A 21,509-nucleotide genomic window follows, 5' to 3' on the forward strand; every position below is an offset into this window, starting at 1 on the left:
CAAATTTTTCCGAATTTCTTACCAATTGCTTCTTCTGTGGTATGAAGAACTACTTTGCGTAATTTTGTTGTGTCTTTTTCGTAATATTTGTGAATAGAGCCCAATACCGCGTCGAATACGTTGGCATGGATTTTAGTGTAATCCGTTTCCCAAAACAAATCTTCTTCAGGTGATGAATTCAGTTTTAAATTCTCAAATAAGAAAAATTAGTTTGATTGATTAAGAACCATTTTTCTGTTAGACTAAGGTAAAGCTTGTTTTTTAAACATGTGCTAGTGGATAAATAATTTGTTATTTGAAAAACAGGTGTCTATTTTCCGTCTAATGATCCACGAATTTCTTCAGGATTAATTTGGAGTTCAGTGACAACTTATGTTTTGTATATATCTTATTTAAAAGTACGCAAATTTAAAAGTACGCGACATTGCCAAAAGTCGTGCGCAGCTTAAGCCAATGCGCACCACTGTGGCCTATAGCCGAACTAAAAATTGTTTTATGCTTGACTACTCCCATTCTCCCCACGACTACCACGAAATTCGTGGTAGTAGAATACCACGAAATTCCTGGTTGACTTAATGGATGGACAGATTTTAAAAAATTATGCTTTCATACGCTTTATTGAAATTAGTTATGTCCCTTTGCGTTTGATCAAGACGCTTTTGGAAAAGGAACCCTAGTTTTGAGATGTAAGTTGAATTTCGATTCGGCTGCTCTCATACCTTTATTTATAGAGAAAACCTAAATTTCAGTTTATTAGTTTTCAAAACATGTAAATAAAAATGATAAGAAATAAAACTACCAAAATTAATTTCAAGCTCTGGCAAGTAGTTATCAGTTTACAATGAATTCCAAGTGTGATTCGCCGATTTTACTTATTCCATCTCCATGAAATTGCGAGCGAAAATTTGTTTTCGTTTGATTAAAATGAAAAGAAGGTTTTTGGGACTGGAACAAAGTGTTGAACTCGTTAAACTGGTTAGAGGATAGCTTATGAAATTATGGTAGAATAAAAAAAACAGGATCCTTGAATCCACACAAAATAATATCATTCGCAGTTGTTGGGTGTTTCTCACTCAATTCGTGAAAATAAGCCTTCAAAGCATTGTTTTGCTCAAATACACGAACGACTTCATACTCCAGAGTAAGAAACCGTTGTTGCCTAGTGATATCAGCATATTTACTTTTCATTCGATAATTTTTTGAAATTGTTTCAACGCTTCTCGTCTTTTGGGACTCCGAGAAAAATGTGCAAATAAAAACACCCTTGTTTTTCGAAATTTTTTGCAATTCCAGTGATGCTTTGTGAAAATAATGACTCTAGGTTTAATTGCACTTCATAGTTACAATGAAATGAATTTTTTATAGAAAAATTGTTGCCACAGGATGATGTTTATCGAACATAGCATTGAATGTGTCAGCGAAAAAACCAATTAGCATGTTAGTTTTCAATCACACAAGTTATGTTATTCAGTATTTCAAGCAATGTTGTAATCAAATAACTCCCAATTTCAAAATAACAAAGGAAAATTGCTATTGGTTTTCTGATTTTCAAAATTAAAAAATTAAGAAGAGGACATTCACAAAATTTTATAACACATTTACACTAAGTACGATTAATCATCACTTTTTTCAACATTAGACTGTCCGGAAATGATTATTTCAACGTTATGCATCCAGTCGAAAAGATTAAATGATAAATCTATTTTGGCAATCAAAAGACACATCCGGATGATGTTTGCTAAAACCACTTTCTTGGCTTCATTACTTTTTACGAATTGTAGCAGACGTTGGAATTCTGTCGATCAATAGGCAACTGTTGCATTGCAAGAATGTGCTTTAGATTATTTGAATTTTTTGCAGATCCTTCTTTTCGTTGGTTAAAAAAGTAGAGCAAGCAGTACAATATGCAGTGGCCCTGTTTCTGCTTGGATTATTGCGTGATTTTAGCCATGGTTTAAATAAATTTACCTATGTCAATTAAACATAAGCTGGCACGTTTAGTTTTTTCTTCCCTCTTTGTGTGTTTTATGTTTTGACCTGTAAAGAGTTGAAAATGCCACATGAAAAAAATAACTCGTGGTTAAAAGAATTTGCACCTATCTTCGCAGGTGCTACTTTGAGAATCATTTTGAACAACCTATAAAAATAAATATAATTTACAAAAAGAAATTAAAATCGTATTCTTCTCATCAGTGTTTGCTGAATCAAATTTGATTTTACATCATTTTGTCAAATTAAATCAAAAATGAAATAAAAATTTATTTAATTTTGCGAATCAAATCAAAAATGATTTTTTTTACGAATTGAATCAAAAAGTGAAATTTAATTTGACTTATGATTTAAATCAGTAAAAAACCAGTGAATCAAAGATAAATCAAAGAAAATTTAAAAATAAAAAAATTCAAATTTGTTACCAAAGTATAGTGGCTCAATTCGGATTATTTCAGACTAGAGTCATCCCGAAGACTTAAAGGGATTTTTTTTTATTGTTTTTTACAGCCTATAATAATGATAAATGTATGTTTTATTACTATAGGCGTCCAAACTCATAGAACTAATACAGTTATCTAACGTAATAGGTAGACACACATTTGACATTCTCGCACAAACAAGCTTCGTCGATGATTACAAATCAGGAAGAAAGCAACTGACTTTGGTGAGTGGTGACTGATAACGGTTATAATTTTTTCAAAGCATTCAAAATGTTTCCACTGTGAGATGCTAACAGCGAAAAAATCGGATCACTCGATGGCGAAAGCAGAAGGACGCGGGGGTGACGATGAGCTGCGACCGTACCGCAAGGCGTCACGTTACGTTGAGACTGGCCGCGCTGTCCCTTCCGGCTCCACGTAATAATTTTTATAAATTATATTTTTCATCTCCTTCATCTATTTATATTTAGAGCTTTCCACTCCGGAATTGATGCCCATACTCCATCTTCGCCAAAAGTGTCAAATTTTATCTTTGACTTGCCGACGATATCGGCCAAGTGGCCCGTACGACTTCACAATTCCTGTCCTCCGGTCGACGACATTCCGCATTCCGCAGTCCTCTCTGTAGAACAACCACAGCAGGAGCCATACAGACCCCCTGAAGACGGTGAATGTGAACTGGAGTTTTTTTTCCCGAGCCACGTTCCAAGCCATCAATATTCTGCAACAATTTCGGAAATACCGTCCGCCAATAAGGTGCACCCACATTCGCAAAGTTTGGAAATTCAGCCGTAGCGACTTTGATTGCATCCACGTTTACAAGTATTGCATTGGTAGTCACATCATTCCTCTGGATACACTAAAGAGCGACCTTCAAGGATCGGCCAGATAAAAAATTTAATTCGGAATTTCTCTGGAAGGAACGCAGAAGTTGCCGATGTTCCATTCGCTACAACATGCATTCCGAAGATTACTTTGCCACTTACAAGCAAATATGCATGGAAAGAGGCTTTATATTACTGAACTGGTTTTGATAGCTATAAAACATTCAACAATTATTGCAGAGGAAAGAAATATCAAAGTAATAATTCCATCACACTTACAAATAACTGAAAATTATAAGGAAAAGTTTTCAATTATGTTAGGAAAACATGTGTCTCCCAATCCGATAATAATATTATATATAACGTCGGCAACCTACGAGCTATCCGTGTTCCGGCAGCTGCCTCAATGCATTTATTACCTTACTCTCTCCAACTGCCAGAAACGGCGCCTACCGTTTTGAACAACCGCCGAAAAAGGGCACTCAGCAGCATTACCAAGGCAGCATCGCCTCGTCCCACAGTCGCACCAAATGATGGCATACCGCAGAAGTTGCTTGACAATCACAAGACGCTTTTTTTCCTCCATCGCCTCTCTGCCATTACGGCAGTCCTTTTAATAGCTTCAATGACCCCAGTGCTCCAGCAGTTCTCAGAACGAACCGTTATCACGCCGATTCTTGGCGGTGTGTGTTAGTCAGCAAGGCTAGCCAAGCCAGCCTTGCTGTACGGGTAAATGACACCGTCAACGTCGGCTATCGGGTTGGCGACGGCCGGCAGATGCAAAGTAGTTGTAATTAGAGCTAAACAGTTAATCAGAGATTGCGCGTTTTGTACACTGCGTTGTAGTTCTAATTGCGTCGAAGACATATTAAGACATATTATTATTAAGGATGGTATATCATCGGTAAATCACTGGCGCCATACAAGCCACATATTTCGCAAAGGAGATGTTTTCAACATTCTTCGCGATAACCTTTTATTTGCGTCTTATGCCTTTGTGGTGTATGCAGTTGTATCTTTTCAGGGGCAAGACGACGACTAGTGCTTACGCAGCGCACCAACTCGCAACAAACGATAATGACTTTGAACGGGTGAGCGCCAGTCATCCAGTCGCCGCTATCGTTTTCCCCGTCGGAAACATTTCCTTAAAATGCAAGCAGCGCTTGAGCTTTGCACAAACAACCTGAGGAACAACGAAATGGTGAATTGTTCTCTGCACACGTCGCATTTTACACGCCAGTATAGCACAAACACATCGCCAGCTCCACGAAATGAAGGATTGAATTGAAGGAAATGAAGGATGGAATTGAAGGAAATGAAGGATTGAATTGAAGCAAATGAAGGATTGAATTGAAGGAAATGAAGGATTGAAATAAAGGACTGAATTGAAGTATTAATTGAATAAATTAAACGGATCTCTTACTTATGACAATAGACGGACGGGCCAGCTGAATCGGTTCCTGTTCGAGTTCCGTGCCCTGCAGAAGCGACTTGCCAAATGCAGGACACGTGGGTCCGATGCCTTGACGACGAGTCCATCGATAGTCGGCCCACGGTTTGCCACCAGCAGCATCTCCGCCAGCAGCAGCAGTCCCAGCCTCATCATCATCATCTTGCAAATCTCCCGAACGTCCATCAACGGCCACTGCATCCCATTTTGAAAATTTATTGCCCCGCATTCAGACGAGGAGATGATCGTCTCCTTAATAACTAATAATCTTCCTTAATTAGATGAGCAGGAGCCGGAAGGCACTCTGGATCCATAAAATAGATTTTTTTACGTCCGACTGCATAAGAATTAGCCAGAATATGGAAAACTAATTATTGCAGAGCATTAGAGCGTGTCGAAATGGGGGTATCACGAAAATCGTGATATCTCAAACATCTCAAAGAATTATAAAAAATCCTTTTGGATTCTGAAAGAAGGATGAAAGGGCTACATTTTATTTCAATTAGTTTTTTTTTACAAGCAGAATATACGGCTAAAAGCGATGTAGTCGGACGGGGAGACTTTGGGTTTTCGTGATATTTCACGATTTTCAACAGTGATTATCTCGTGAACGGGAAAAGATAAAAATCCGGACTTAATTCCGTTGGAATCGCCTTGCGATTCTGAACAGATTAGACCTAGTCCGGATTTGTAAAGTTCTTTTCCGGATTACGATCCGAAAAGTACCCCCACCATTTCGGTCCGGTTGAGTGGGAGATCGCTTTTTAAAGATGTTTAAACGTTCTGATTCGCGGTACAACTTCACAATTTCTTGGTTATCGTACCTGTTATTTCATTTGAGAAAATTTAAAAATGTTTTGAAAGGGAACTAATGTAATTATCTTAAATGAATCGTTGTTCATCGGAGAACACTATCGTTTCGCAAAATTCAGCTGGTTTAGAATGGTATTCTTCGGCAAACAGATATCTGCTGATTTTTATCTCTTCGATAAGTTCTCTATTACTTATGATACAAGACACGTTAAATCGTAGCTTCTTGAGTAATTCGGTTCGATGAAGTCGTCCAAGTCAATGAGAAATATTTCTGAAGAGGTAGAACTGCTATTTACAAAAAGATTGTTTCCCACGTTTCCCTATCTCTTATCTGTGACGCAGTTATTTCAACACGCAATATCGTCTTTCTTACGCTTCTATTCCTCCTACCTGGAATGGAAACTTTACCTATTGTGCCTACAGCATTTTTTTCTGATTGACCACGCCAAATTTTTTACTTCAGTTTTTACAGTCTTCTTGCATAGTAATGTTCTATGAATGCGCATCGTCTATCATTGCTCGTAAATTTCGCCACTGTAATTTTGAAGAAGAAAAAATAACATTATAAGGTGCAGATTGCAAGAGATGTCGATTACAAAAATTACAAAAAATCTTTTCAATCGTTCACCAACTACCATTGCAAACGTTAAGAAACAACGGGATTCGGTAGACTAAAGATTATTAATTGATGTTACCAAAAATACATTGTGTTGAATTCCAAACGTGTTTGAAAAAAAACTTCCCGTCCTAACTACTGAATTCAACAAAGGGAGGATGAACTGCAATTTGAAATTGTTAGAAAATCAAAGGTGGCTAGTATTGACAGCGGCGAAAAACTGTGACCATGTTGGAGAAAGAACCCGCTTCTTAGGAAGGAAAATGTTTAGAAAAGATTGCAATTTGCATTAGAACACTTGGATTGGAAAACTGGACAATGGTCGGAAGTCTTATAGTCAGATGAATCTAAATTTGAGTTGTTTGGAAGCAAGCGTCTTTCATTTGTCCGTGGTACACAAAACCAGAGATTTAAGGCTAATTGCATAGTTCCAACAGTTAAACACGGAGGTGGCTCTCTCATGATTTGGGGTGCTATGTCCTGAAGAGGTACCTCAAAATTGCACCGAATCATTGGAAAAATGGACGGCCCAATTTACCATTTTGTGAAAAGCAGTACTGGCCGGACAAAGACTTATCGGAAATGGATAAGTGTTTTAACAAGAAAATGATCCAAAACACACGACCATTAGAAATATGAAATATTAAGCTAACCAAGTAAAAGGCGTTATGCCTGTTAAAATATTGATATTGGTAACTTCTTCAAAACTAAATTAAGAATAAGTTGTTATGTTGTGGAACAATTACTCTTATGAATTGGCCACCCTAATCACCTGATCTGAACCCAATAGAGCTTTAGGACCATCTAGATCGACAATTAAGAGTGAAGCCTGCTACCAATACTGACAAAACTTTCACCACACTACAAAAATTGCTTCAGAAATCCCTACCGAACTTCTTCAAATCTACTTAAACTCCATGAAAAACAGGTGTAGGGGTGTCATTGCTGCCTAGGGAGGCCACACTCAGTACTTAAGTTTCAAAATATATAAAAGCAAAATATCATAAAAACAATAACATTTAAACAAAATGCAAGGATGACTAGATGTAAATAAACTCTAAAAATATCTCGATGACTATAACTATGTGAGCAGTAAACCTTGTACTGTAGTTTTGGGTAAACTAATGTTGATTGGAAAAGTTGTACAGAGTAAATAGGTATAAGAAAAATATAAAAAAGCTAAAAAAATAATGCTAGGATGACTAGATGCAGATAACAATATAAAAATTTTTGTTCAAGGACTATACCACCTCGCGGTAGATGTTAAAAACGCACCGTGAAAATCTCTTTTGGGACAATTATTTTATCGTTTTCAATTAATTTTCTTAGCTTTTTATTGTTTATTTACAATTACTGTATAGCTTAAAATATAAACTGTTTGATTTCCAGTTTGTTTACCTAGAAGTATATGTCCCAAAAAAGGCTTCATCGACGCATTTTCAATATCTACCAATAGGTGGCTAGAAGGATAAAGCCAGAGTGGCACAAAATGAATGGGTTAATTTTTTTTGTAGCTCTCGTCAAAGATGACGTGCATAACAAAACAGCAAAGGATATTTGTAGATGGGGACTAGGAATTCACTTTTATCACATTAGATTTTTCAAAGATGGTCTCGTTCGGCAGAAAACAGCCGTATAAAACCCCAAAAATTTCGCAAATATTGGCTACCCCCTGTAAATTTTTTAAGTAATACCTAAAAATCTCGAACAGCTAGGAAGACGCCGACTGTGCCATTCGCTTTTCCACTAACACACATAAAACGGTCTAAATTACAATGTACTCCGACGTCTACTCGCGATTTCCGCAAAATCAAAAGCTCAAAATCTTGCCTGGTTGAGTCGTTGACTCGTTGAAGGGTATTTTTTAAATAATTTTAGAATATCGGACCCTTTTTGGGGAAGCGCCATAAGAAATGTACGACGAACATCCGCAACAATCGCTCGGCGAAATTGTTACAGTACAAAATTGTCTTATGAATTCAAACTCACTTATGGATTACACACTGTTTTGCCCACTTATAAGTGTGGTTTTTGAACAACACTTATCAACACTTAGGTCTTCAGTGGAGGCGCACACCTTCATTTAAGTGTGTTTCAAAAGAGCTATATTCAACTTTAAGTGGATACCTCCGCTTGTAAGTGGTTCGTGGTAAGTTAGAAAATCAATTTCCCGTCCTTGCTTTTGAGAACTTTTCTAGTTTTGGGGATGTATACCCGAGATTCATTTTTATTGATGCTGCAACCAACGAAAAGTTTTTCTTAGCTGCGTGCTTCTAGTTTAGGGCGTTGGGTTCCTTTTGAAGGCTCTAGACTCAAAGATACGAATATTTTACACGTCAGGTTGTCTTTTATTCCAGAGCTCATAAGGAGTTGTGTCACAGGTTCAAGAGAGGACCCTGTTTCAAATGTAAGCTGAGTAGGATACCGCTTCTTCCCACATTGACGATGGGAGGCCACTAGAGATAAGAACGGCTCACACGCTGTCGAGCAGTGTCCGGTTTACTCGTTCGGCTGTCACGTTTTGAGCATGGGTGTAGGGAGCACGTGAGAAACTCGTCGACTTCATGATTTGTCGTGTTCTGCTCTCCCGTTGTCTGTTCTGAGAGTCAGCATGTAGTATCCCGTCTCATTGAGAAGCATTGCATGGTAGAGTTGAATGGATGCAGGTACTTCATTCTTTTTCTTCGTGAAGTAAACTGCGAAAAAAACAACTGAAGTCTTTTTTGAAGGGCACAAAATAAAAAGCTGACCCAAGACTTGTATTGGTGATGTGTCCTCGGACGTCAGAGTCTTAGTTCTCCTATCCTGGTGGCTCGGTGTCGACCAATTATTGGAATGCGGGTGAACTTGGCCAATTCACAGCCAGAGCAAAAAGTCTCTTGAATTTCGAATTCACCTTTGATTTTAAGACCAATCACTAGGTCTTGTCGTATCATCTTGGCGAGCGTGTGATATGCAATTTGCCCAAGGCGCTTATGCCAGGTGACGAGGGATTTATTTCTACCTTATTGTTTTTAAAGCATGCCTTTATCCCGGACCTTATCGATCCACCTTATGGAACAAAAAGTTTACGCCAAGTCCTGCTTCGTAGAGTATATCATGCAGAATTTTAAAAGTCGTGGTTTCATTCACCTTAACTGCGATGTTGATGTTGCCTATGCCCAAGACATCCAGCTTTGTATCTCCAATTCCTTGAAAATCTTTAGTTAGAAGATGCGAATGAAATGTGAAATGATATAAAAAAGTTTCTTTGCTGAAAACGGACAGAGTTCCAGGTTTAACTGGTTTTAATGTATTAAAGAATCCTCTTTGATCGCTCATATGTTTAGTGGCGCATGAGTTGGCAAAGAAATCAAAAATATTTCTAAGATCGAACTTCGAAAATGAGAAGAGAGTCGTCTGTTCTGCCTTCTTCTCTTCCATTGCCTACATTTCTTGAGCCTGGATATCCGTGTTTTTTGTATAATTTCTTTTTAAGGGGGCCAGGAATCATAATTGCAATAAATTCAGCGTGGTTGGGAGTCATGGTTGGCTTCGTATTGTCCTTCCATGGGTTTGTCCACAAACCCTCCCCCTCCTCTTCCACGAAAGCCGCTACAACCAAATCCTTCCCTTGAACCACTGTTAGCAGGAAAAACTCTTCCAGCACTTCTCCTTCTTTCTTCCGAAATGATTTTGTGACGTTGTCTTCGGTTAGTAATTGTTGGAGAAGGTTGTCAAGACTCAAGAGTACGATCATTCGCTGGAACACTTGCCAACACTGATCTAACATTGAAAAAACTTTCTTGGAGAGAGGTCAATGCTTTCGATGCAATCTCAATCTCAGATAGAGGATGTTCTTTTTCTCTAAGTTTTTCGTCAGTGACGGATAATTTTTGAATGTACTTTCTCATGTCATCACATAATGGATGCAAAACAGGGTTGTTAATGGTAATAGAGATTTCAAGCTAAATAACTTGTACTTTAGGTATAGAGATAGTTCGTAGTAATTATTCCATAGCACAGAGTTGTTAATGGTAATAGATATTTAAAGCTAAATAAATTGTACTTTAGGTATAGAAATAGTACGTAGTAATTCTGCCATAACACGTCTAAGTGATATTCAGTTTTAAGTTGGTACTGTTAATTAAGTCCGGTTCACATTTGTGCTGAGTGTGTTCACGTGTAATTTCCCTTCATTTCCTTTTATGTAGTAGTCATTGTGCAGTATCTTGCCAATACACCTTTGCGTTTCCACGGGTTTATTTCTTTCTCGTTTTCGAGTTCTCTATTGTCATCAAACTTCTCTGAAAGAAAAGAAAAAAGGTCCAGTTTGTAAGTTTTTAAAAGATGGTCATAGGACTGCTGACATAAGAATGTGATTCAACTGCATATGCATCATAATGGAGCACAAGCTTTAGGGCTTAGATAATGATATTTTAGTATGTAGTTGTAGCGTTAGGGCTTTTGTATGAGTTCAATTTAGCAGGCATAGTTTTCGTTACTTCCTTAAGGAAGCAATTCTGCCCCTGTGACTACTTCATCGATCTCCATTCCTTAAAAAAGTGGTGAACAGTTGGAAACGGGCGCTTGAGTTGGAAGCATAAAATACAACAAATTCGAGTGGTCAACATGAGTTTTATTAATAAACGACAACAATAAATTAAACAATATTTCCAGATCATTTCAAATAATTTCAAATAATATATTTTTGCATCTATATTATTTAGAAATAACATTCATACAGAATATAATACAGAATCAGAGAATATAAATAGAAATAAAGTTCATCACAGCAATACAGTAGGTTAAAAAAAAGTGAAGTATTGAACCCAAAATGGCACAAAACCAAAAATTTCGATGCAACGTCTCGATAATATGGCGATTTCAGCAAAAATTATCGCAGTTCCTTTCTTAGGATATTGGAATTGTGAAAATAATTGGTATCTTTTTTGAACAAAAAAAAAACGATTATTTCTATGGAAAATGTTCAGTAAAGTGGTAAATTTCATAGACTAGATTTGAAGGGAAATTTTACGAAGCTAAACTTACGAATCATAACTCAAGGCTCTTTCCTAGCATATTAAGTGTGAGGGAACTAGAGAAAAAGCTTAAGGTCGGGTCTTCCATTTCCACTCTTCAAAGTGGGGTTTAGTGTTGGTAATATTTTCTATAGTGCAGCAAAGTTGCGGTTCCTGATAAGGGAGAGATAGAGTTACGGACACAATCGAGGAAAGCGAGCAATAAGTAATAATACCTGTGAAGACAGGTGATCTTTTGTGAAGACATTTATCTATTTATAAAAAATCCAAGAGCATCTTACAAGAGAAATAGGATTAAAAGAAAAGAAATGTATTTCATACCAAGCGAAGATTGTCGGCTGAAAATTTATACAACGACAAGTTATTTTCATAATTTCGGGTTGCCATAAACTTTTTTTGGATATCAATGTATAATCAAAGAGAAGGTCATGAAATGAAAAATAATTACAACAATATGATAAAGTGGAATCGCTGAATGGATCCTTTTATTTGCAAAACCAGTGTTTGGAATCGTCTTAACAATCTTTTGGAAATCGAAACGCAATGGGAGCGAGCGAGAACATAGCGAATTACAATAAACCAAAAGCAAACATTGTGTGGCTTTGGGAATTAAGCCTTCTGTGGTCTTCTCTTTTTCTCGCCAATTACAGCCTCGGTAATGAGGTCTTTTCAAATAACAACATATCTTTTCGTGAAGCATGGTCCGTTAACCCTTGAACAGTATCGTGCCTTTGAAAACCTCGAGGAAGAAAAGTTTTTGGAAAGACAATGGGTGAAATGTTGCGCTGCACTCCCATATATTACTAAACTGTTTTATAGTCGTAAAGGCGACAGTGACGCATTCACAATCAACCAACAATCCCCCTCTTCTTCCTTGGTTGCTACTTTCTCGAGATCATGGTCAAGTACTTGCCACACACTGTGACTGTATTGCTGGGTATGACACAACTTGTAATTTAAATGACTGTATAATTGTTATTTCAGATTAGAAGTAGTCTGTATTCACATACCAGCATTGATATATCTGAAAGTCGAAGCAAACTTAAGACTTATTAATTTGCCAGTTACGTCTTCACCTTCTGAGTGGAGTATTCCTCGCTATGACGAACCGGTATGTAGGAAACAATTGGATTATCAATATCAAACTCTTATAATGGTATATTTATTTGTTATTACCAGTACTCCATCGGAAAGATTAGGGATTTGAAATCGCAAAATTCAAGGAAGGACACTCATTTAGTCAAAAGTATGCCTAAAGTTACAATCATTGAGACAGAATAATTCTACGAAAAACTGTCCGAAGAAAAGATATGCATTATATCATCTGTATATTGAAGACACCCAATATATTATTATTTTCATGTTATATTCTTGTATAATATATGTAGGAGTAGGGGTCAGAATATTCGGATGATATCTGGATGTGGGGAACGGGGTGGGGGTAAATCATGAGAAAAAATTGTTGAAACACATACTAAAATTTATATCAGTCCCCCAGGAATTATTATTTCAACGGTTTTCTGGCCGAAATAACATTTCGCTTCTTCGTTTTCTTTTTTAAAAGCTTTTTTGAGTGGTGATGGTTCTTTTTGTTTCTTATCAGATGGCCGTTTAGTGGCGGTTTCTGTACTTTTGGAAGCCATCTTGTTACCGTATTGGAACTGGGACTGAGGCAGATTGGAATTTAATTTTTCTTTGTATAGCTTTGAGTTGGCTGTTCGGACGTTGGTTACAAGTAGTCATTTCTGAATGGTTTTTGGGTTCTAGGAAATGCGATTTCACAAAAACTGTCGTTGATTCGTCGTTATTTGGTTTGGTTTTTTTAATGGGAATCAGGTTGTGTTTGTGATAAAGTTTAGATTTATTTGGTGTTTCGTGATTGTGTGTGCGTTGAAGTTTTTGTGCCGGCAAAATTTTGTTTTGGATTTTACATGGTAGCATTTAGTGTCATTTTCTTATTGTTTTGACATTTCATTCTGATTTGTGGTGTGTTTATGTTTGATCTGCTGATTGTGTGTGTTACGGTGTTCAGCAGTGTGACAATTGTAATTACGGGCTGAATGTGTGATTTACCAGTGTGGATTATCAAATGGTATAGTTGATTTAAATGCATTTTTAAAGGAATCATTTGTGTTTTATTGTTTTCTTTTTATTAGTTTTTTTTTAGATATGATATCGAAACAGTTTTTGAATTGAGAACAGACAATAAAAGAAATATTAATCAGATTCTAGGCGAGCGAGGGTTGCTATTTCTATGAGGCGAAGGCAATTAATTTCTCTCATGACGTCCGTTCGAGGTTTATATTTGTTCTAGTCTGCTTCTAAGAGAGTTAGTAGAAAGAGACCGTTAAGTGTTCTAACGCGAGACAGGATAACGTAAATCCATCCACTGCGGCCAGTTTTGTGGATTATTTATAGAGCTCCAAGAATGATGGCGTCTAACTTTCTGCCTTGAATTTTGTGTCCAGTTAACACAAGTGCTGAGACGCACGAGAATTGAGTGACTTTGACCTTGAAAGAAGACCTTTTTGCTCATAATTTACAGTTTTCGCTTTGAGAGATGGTTGTAATTGAAGTTTAAGTTGGAGTGAAGCAACTGCCTTGAAGAGTTGCAAAGGAATTCGCTTCTCATTGTAAAGGGAAGGATTATTTGAAAATCGCGGAGATGACCTCGGTAGCGTAGACGACGTGGCATTGATTGCCGTTTTCAACATTAGTGATGCAGATTTGTTCCTCGGGCACAAGGATGCTGTCGTACAGTTTGGCTACAGTTCCATTGGCAATCCCTCGTGTGACGTCGACTTTGGTCCCCATCATATAAGATGCGCCCTCTGTAGGGGTGCGGTACGCAAGTCCCATTCGTCATTGGTAACTTGCGACATCAGCTCCAAAATTTAAAAAAAAAAACGTCAAAAGACCCAAACGTAAAGTTCCCCGTGTTCATTATGACCCACACGTCATATGTCCCAAATGTAACAAATTCCTTTGTTTTTATTTTTTGCCATTTGTCCCAAAAGATTTATGTCCTGGTGTAATAAAATTGAAAAGACACAAGGCCCAGTGTTTAAAAGAACCCGTGCAATTATGTCCCATAATGGTAGATGGCAATAGTGTCCATTCGTCATTTTTCCCAAGCTATTTATTCCATTCGTCATAAGTCCCAAGCTATTTATTCCATTCGTCATTAGTCCCAAGCTATTTATTCTGAAATTTGGCATCCCTGCAGCTTAGCGGCAGAATTTAAATTTGTTTTCTTCAAATAGCTAATACTGTGCATGCCCGCCAACCTTTGGGTTAAAAATGTTTAGTTTTACTTAATTACTCTGGCATTTCGAAGCCTGGTACACCATGACGTAACTGGTCCAGCTCTGTGGCGGCCAAGTCACCTCCAATTTCCAGGTAATTTTTCAACCATCAAATTTGATTGAATTGAAATGAAATTGAAATTGAAATAATTTGTTTGTCCATTCCTGGAAGGCGATGAACCGCGGGCAAATTCAAGTGACGGTCCGGGTGCCGCTGTACGTGACGTTGATCAGCGCTTCGACGGGCCACCTGAGCTGGACCAGCGTCGAGCATCAGACGGAAATGGAATTCTCCTTCTCCTACGCTTCGGTCCTGCTGGGCCAGCGCGGAGTGGCCGAAACCATGCTGGCCTTGGCCGTCCAGCCCCACGTGACTCGAATCCGCACCGATCCCAACAACGGCCGCCTGGTGATTGAATTCCAAACGAAGACCCGCTTCGCCGGACGCTACCTGGAAGGCGGAAGTCGACTACTAAGTCCTCCGCACCACCACTTCGTGGCCGGCCAGTGGGTGGGCTTAGACCTGGAGCTGATGTGGAGTCAGATCTACCCGACGGGAGCCACTTTCCAGAAGTGGAGGGTCGTCTCCAATTACACGCTGCAGGACTACACGGGCAACTACACGCTGGTGCTGGCCCCTTGCCCAGCCTCGTCCGATTCCTAGCAGCCGGCCAACAAATTTAAGCGGCCGATGAACAATAAAAGAAGATTGCCAAGCGGCCGACCCGTTCAACGTCACTCTGCCCATCCATTACCAACAGCCATTCCCTCGGCCATTCCGGCCGGAACCCGTCCATTGTTCCCTAGAGTAAGTGTATGTGGCCGTCTCTACATAAAATATTTGTTCACCTTCACAAAACAAATCGTTGGTGGTCAACAGTTAAACATTTGACAAAATGATCTCAAGGCCGGCAGCAGGTCCTGCAAATTGTTGATGCGGTTGTTGCGTTGCTGGACAATTAACGTTCAATTTCTTGTCTCATCTAGGACGACGTTCCAGTTGACGAACGACGTGCGGGCCTTCCTAAGAAAACCACGCAGCATCGACGACATTAAAGTATAATTAATTACAAATTGAAATTTCCAAATGAATTGCAATTGATGTGAAAATTCTTGTCCGTCCTTTTCCATTTTTATTGTTGATGGATGTGAAAGGATGCTGAATTCGAAGGTTCGTTCCACAACGGAGAACGGGTTTACGGGCGCGTCCTTTGGCATCCGAGCAACGAGCTCTCGCCCGGCTACCGCCTCTCCATTGAGAAATTGTACCTGTGCGCCGGCCGTGACGGCTACGTCCCGCTGTTCGAGCCCAATGCCGAACGGTCCCAGTTCGGATGCCCGGAGAACTCGCAGCGATTGAAATACCGACTACTTTTATTGGTCCGTCCATTCGTCCGGCCTCTTTTATTATTTCACATTTCCCTGGAACAATTAGATTTTTTGTTTAAATTTTTTTATTATCGATAGGATCGTGAGGACCCGTACAGAAGTGACAAGGACGTCCAGGATCTGTCCCTGGACGCCAAATTCGCCAGCCAAGTTGACCAGCTACATACCGGCATGGCCCCTTTGCCCAGCATGGACGTATTCGTGTTCAGCGTCGATCCATTGTTCCAGCTGGAGCCTGGAATTCGTTGGTTTCTCCAGGTATTTTATCTTCACCCCTCCCACATAGTACAATTGATGCCTGGACACATCTAGGATAATTGATGATGATGATGATGGTCACGCTCCTGATCCAGTGCAGCAATGCGGGGAGGGGTCAGAACGGTGACTGGCTCAGTTTGATCTCAATCTCGGTCTCCCTGTCCCGGTTTACGCCCGGCCTTTCCCCCCTCATCCACAATCTGACCGAAACATTTTTTTCTGTTTCCATTTTTATTTATTCAATTAAAATTTCATTTTGGCGCCAAATACAAAAAAAAATTAGGTCTCCTATTCCGTCCTAATCCGGTGATTGGAAGCGGGTCCATGTTCCGCTGGAAGCGCCAGGAATCCGGAAGCCAACTGAAGGCCCATCGAGGCACCAACATGCGCTTCCTGCCACTGGACTGGCCGCCGTCCGGCCACACTAAAAGCGGGAAGGCGAGCAACAGCCCTAACGGCGGCTCTGACGACGAGCCTTAGCCGTCGGCCGTCCTGGCCTCGACGCTCCTGCTCTCGGCCGGCCTCTTGGTCATTCTAGTCATGGCCGTTTTGATTGTCTTCTCCGTGTATTACCGACCGGCCCAAAATCAAAATCAAAATCACAACAGGAGCAGCAGCAGCAGCGACACGAATCACATCAGCGACGACATTAAAAACATCCAGACGGGCGGCAGCGGTGGGCCGGCGGCCATCATAGGCGCGGGGGGAGAAGAAGCGGTGGTGGCGGAACCATATCCAGAAGAAGAAGAGGAAGAAGAAAACGAATCGACTCCAATGAAAGCTCTCAATAACAAAGGACGGATAGCCAGCACATCTGGATCCAAGCAAGCAAATGGAGAATCAAATAAGCGCACAGCATTTTTTTATGTGAACAAATAAATTTGTTTGACATTATCATCATTTTTGAAAAAAATCCCGAAGGCCGTGATTATTATTTTCTAATGCGATATTCGTGAGCGCGCGCTTCAATTGTTTGTTTGTTTTTCGGGGCCCGTTTGAATGTGTACAAATGAAATGAATTTTTTTTTCACCCCCTAATTTTTTGTTTTAATTCCCCCCACTTTGATTGCACAATAACAATTTACAATTCATCATTCGATTTTTGCATCGAAAATCTCTGCCGATGTCGGAATGTGAGAAGACAAATAAACAATTCAACTATTGAGAGAGAGGAAAATAAGAGAAAGGAACGACATTTTTTTCTTTTCTTTTCAAGGTCCCGTCCGTGAATGAGAAAATTTTATAACAAAATGGGGAAACATTTTTATGGAACAATTTTTTAATCGAGGGTGGACGGGGAGGAGGAGCTGATGAGGAACTGATGATTGTTTCCGGGTTATTAGTCTTGTGGCTTTTGTCGTTGGGGTCCAGCTGGCGCTGCTGACGCTGGCGGGCCAGCAGGCTGGAGCGGAAGGCCTCTCCGCGGATAGATGTCCGCAGGGCATTGGCCCGATTGGATGGCGCCCGAATGAAATTCGAATCCTTGGCGGCAATGACCGGCAGCGAATCGCCGCTGGAAGCCGTCACCGTGTCCGGCTCTATTCTGCAAACCAACCCAATCAAATTTTTCAATGATTAATTTCGGGGAAATCAATCAACTATTTAGAGCTATTGAATCATTTACTCTTTCTGTCGTTGGCAGCACGGGAAATCCCAGAAACTTTGATTTTTGCCGAAATTCTATCCGTCCTCGATCGTCTCCGACAGAATGGCGCCAAGCGTCTCTGGCAACATGAGTCCGACGATGGCACCAATCAGGGTCAGGATTCCCAGAATGGTCAGTGGCAAAAATTGAATAAAACGAGCCTGTTATTTAAAATTCCGATTTTTAAAAGGGGTTAGCCAATTTTCCCGCCAAATTTCGAACTTTACAAGCACATTTTCTGCTGGAGCTTGATCCATATAGGCAAAATGAAAACGAAAAAACCATGCTGTTAACTACAAAATCATGTATGTCAAGCTGAGCGCTAGATGGCTACTTATTTAAAAAAACGTCACTAGTCCCATACGTTGCCAGATATTCGATTTTTAACATTTGGTACTTGTGTTGTTTGGAAATTAAATCGTCGGAACATAAGTCGTCGGGACATAAGTCGTTTGAAATTAAAGTCGTCGGGACATAAGAGCATTGGATCTTTTAGCCACAATTACTGGAATTTAAATCAATCATTTACTTTTACTTTCGGTACGCATGTCGTTGGAATAATTCGACAATGGAACCTATGTCTATACATGACAATTTGGAACCAGTGACGCATTTAACCTAACGCCACTGGGACTTGCGTCCTGCTCCGCTCTGGAGCAATAAAAATCGGATACGTTCTTCATCTTTTAGGCGGCTATTTGTTGAGCATAGGCGATTTGTGGTGGCTGAAAAATTTGATGGCCTTCTGCTCGTGTCACTTTGGCTTGGATGAGAAGAATTCCACGACCAAGCCAGTCCAAACCAGTCGGATCGATTCGCGGAAGACTGGACAGCATGTGAGATTTGCAAAAGCATATCCCGATTTCTCGTTTGTTGTTTTCAGGAAAGGCGGCGATTGTTTCCGGAGGCGGGTGGAGCTGATGGATGAGATTGGACGTAACGACTGTTGACATCATCTGTGTCTTGTTACGTTGGCTGGTTGATTTGCCATCGTTCCTGTGAAGCAGCCCGACGCTGATTTTTTTGACGGTGAATCTCTTCGAGTTCGATGGTTTCTGTAGGGAGAGTGAGCCACTTTTCTCGGCCTCGCATCGCCACTATGGCGAGATCGTTGCGCTCGTTTTGGTATCTTGTCGCTGGTTTGCAGATAAAACTGCCTACTGGAGGAAATTGGTAGAAGTCGCCAAAATGAATCATATGCAGACCATCGAATGGTAATTGATTATTCGCCTTTATGAGTCATAACCGGGAGTCTAGGAGATCGTACAGATCCGCCTTGACAATATTAAATTCGTCGATAAGCATCACTCCCACTTCTGACCATGCGGTTACCATTTCGGGTGACGGTGGCTTGTGTGTCATCAGATGCTAGATACCAAGTGCGCCGTGAATGGTGAAGCCACCGATGAGGATGCAACTACACCGGAAGAGGCGGTGACGACGACGTAAGTGGTTGAATGCCATCGGTGTGAAAATTCGACGAAAGCGTTGATGACACGCGATTTCCCAGTGCCACTCGAACCTCCGAGACACATGATGAGCTGTCCGTCTTTGGGTAAGATTTTTTTCAGATTCATTGTTCGGAAAAATAAAGTGTCTTAGTTACTATACCGAGATTGTTGGTGAAAAAGATGTAGATAAAGACACTGATGAGTTTGATGGTAGTCCGTTTATTCTCTCCATCGATCTGTACATTAGATTGCCACTAACGGCCCGACCACCCTCGGCGGCCCGACCATCAATATCTTAAGTTCACACCGGGAGGGGGGGAGGGCACAAAAGGATAGAAACAATTAAGTGGGTGTGAGAAAAGGGACCACCTATCGGGGGCTCCGCAGATCAAACTCCTGTAAGTGCGCCGGAATTCTGGTGATGCGGCTGGATCTAGTCGTCGGATGTTGGGGGCGAGTTTCGTTTCCAACATTCATTTTGATGTATTTTTTATGTGATATCACAGATTCTTACAATTTGAGCAATTCTAGGACATATTGATTGGTTGGCAGAATCCACTCTGTTCCATCACTATTATCTTTAGAAGTGCGTTTGCGACAGAAAAGGTATGTGATAGTGTTCCCTTGACATACAGTCTATCTTTTATAAATGGCCAAAATGGGTAAAAATAAAGATGTCTTATGAATGTAACATTTTCGTACCTGTAAACACTCAAGACATATGGTGTGACTACACTGTAGAAATGTTGGTTTTCTAATTTCCTCATTATATTTGTATGAGAAAATATTACAAGATCTTCCAATGTGTTGACACATGACGTAGCCATTTTCGACTACGATTTAATCCAAGACCGTGTTGACTTTCGTCGGCCTTGTATGAATCAAGTCAGAACCGGAAAGACATACAACTCAAAAAGGCAATTCGCGTTTCCATCAATTACAACGACAACAACATTAATCCAATTAAAATGAAACTATGACGTTGCCATCCGTGATCATCTCCTCTACAACCTAGAATTAATTATTTTTCTTTTAATTAAAGGATGAAATAACGTATAAATTAACAACAAACCCCCCCCCCCCTCGTTCACCCCATACCTCTGAGAGGAAAAGCGTCATCTTATCGGATATCGACTGGTGGGTTTTAACTTTTTAGAGGTCGTCTGTCATGTCATCATCATCGAGTTAACATAGAATTCCTATTGGGATGAATTTAACTTTGTTTTCAGATTTCACTATATTTTTCTGATGGCTTTGAAAATAACACGGATATCGGTGGTGAAAAAGTCAAACCACCTCAATAAAATCATATTCCAGCGCCCTTGATAAAATAAGGGGAAGTTCCTGTTAAAGACAGGGTGCTCCACTAAGTACAATAATTTTGTTTCAAGATTTCTCAAGATTCCTTGTAATGAGTATGGTTTTTCGTCTATTATGGATTTATGTCTCCATTTGTATTTTAATAAATATTGTTTGCTTTCCCAAATTTCCCTGATACTTATAATAGTTAAACAGTTAGAAAAGATGAATTTTTCCGCAATGCTAAAACACGCCCTTTTCCTCCCTTCCCACATGGACGGAGGGGAGATAATGAAGACCGATAATGTTCTAAAGGTAAAAAATGCAGATGTTATCAAAACTCCCGAAAGGTTATTTTTACTGGGATCTCATTGTAATAATGACCATCTGCCTTTGCACCTAAGAGATGTAGTATATGTATATGTCTCTTAGCGCCATTATTTTTTTTTTGTTTGACATTTCAGGTCAACGTTTTGCCACATTCAGGCCCGGGCCTGAATGACTGGGCCTGAATGTCATCCACCCCATATTTTAAGCATCATTGCATGAATTTGACAAATTTAACAATAATTTGGAGAAAGTGACGTGGAAAGCTAAATACTGTAAGCACGATCACCATGTGACCAAACTAACCAAATTGAAAAACAAAAATCAGTATAAAAAATAAAATTTGTTAAATTAAAAACGCAGCATTAGTTTTAATGAACATGCACAAACTTTACTTTTTGCTTGTAGTAAGAAAAATCATAGAAAATTAAAAAAAATTCAGGATCAGGAGAAAGTAAAGCGGTTTAGCTCTAGCTGACATCTTTAATAAAAAAGATGAGGAAATCCAAACTCTTCAATTCGTTCCTAAACAGTTCAACACGCTTCAACATGTCAGCGTGGTTGACCTGAGCCATGGCCCACTTCACTAAGGAGCCACAAGCCACACTGGCACGATTGACTTTGTTGAAGTTATAGTCCGGATTGTTCAGGTATATGTTGATCATCTGATCGCGGACGT

The sequence above is a fragment of the Daphnia pulicaria genome, chromosome 1, assembly GCF_021234035.1.
Source record: "Daphnia pulicaria isolate SC F1-1A chromosome 1, SC_F0-13Bv2, whole genome shotgun sequence".
NCBI classification, from domain to species: Eukaryota; Metazoa; Arthropoda; class Branchiopoda; order Diplostraca; family Daphniidae; genus Daphnia; species Daphnia pulicaria.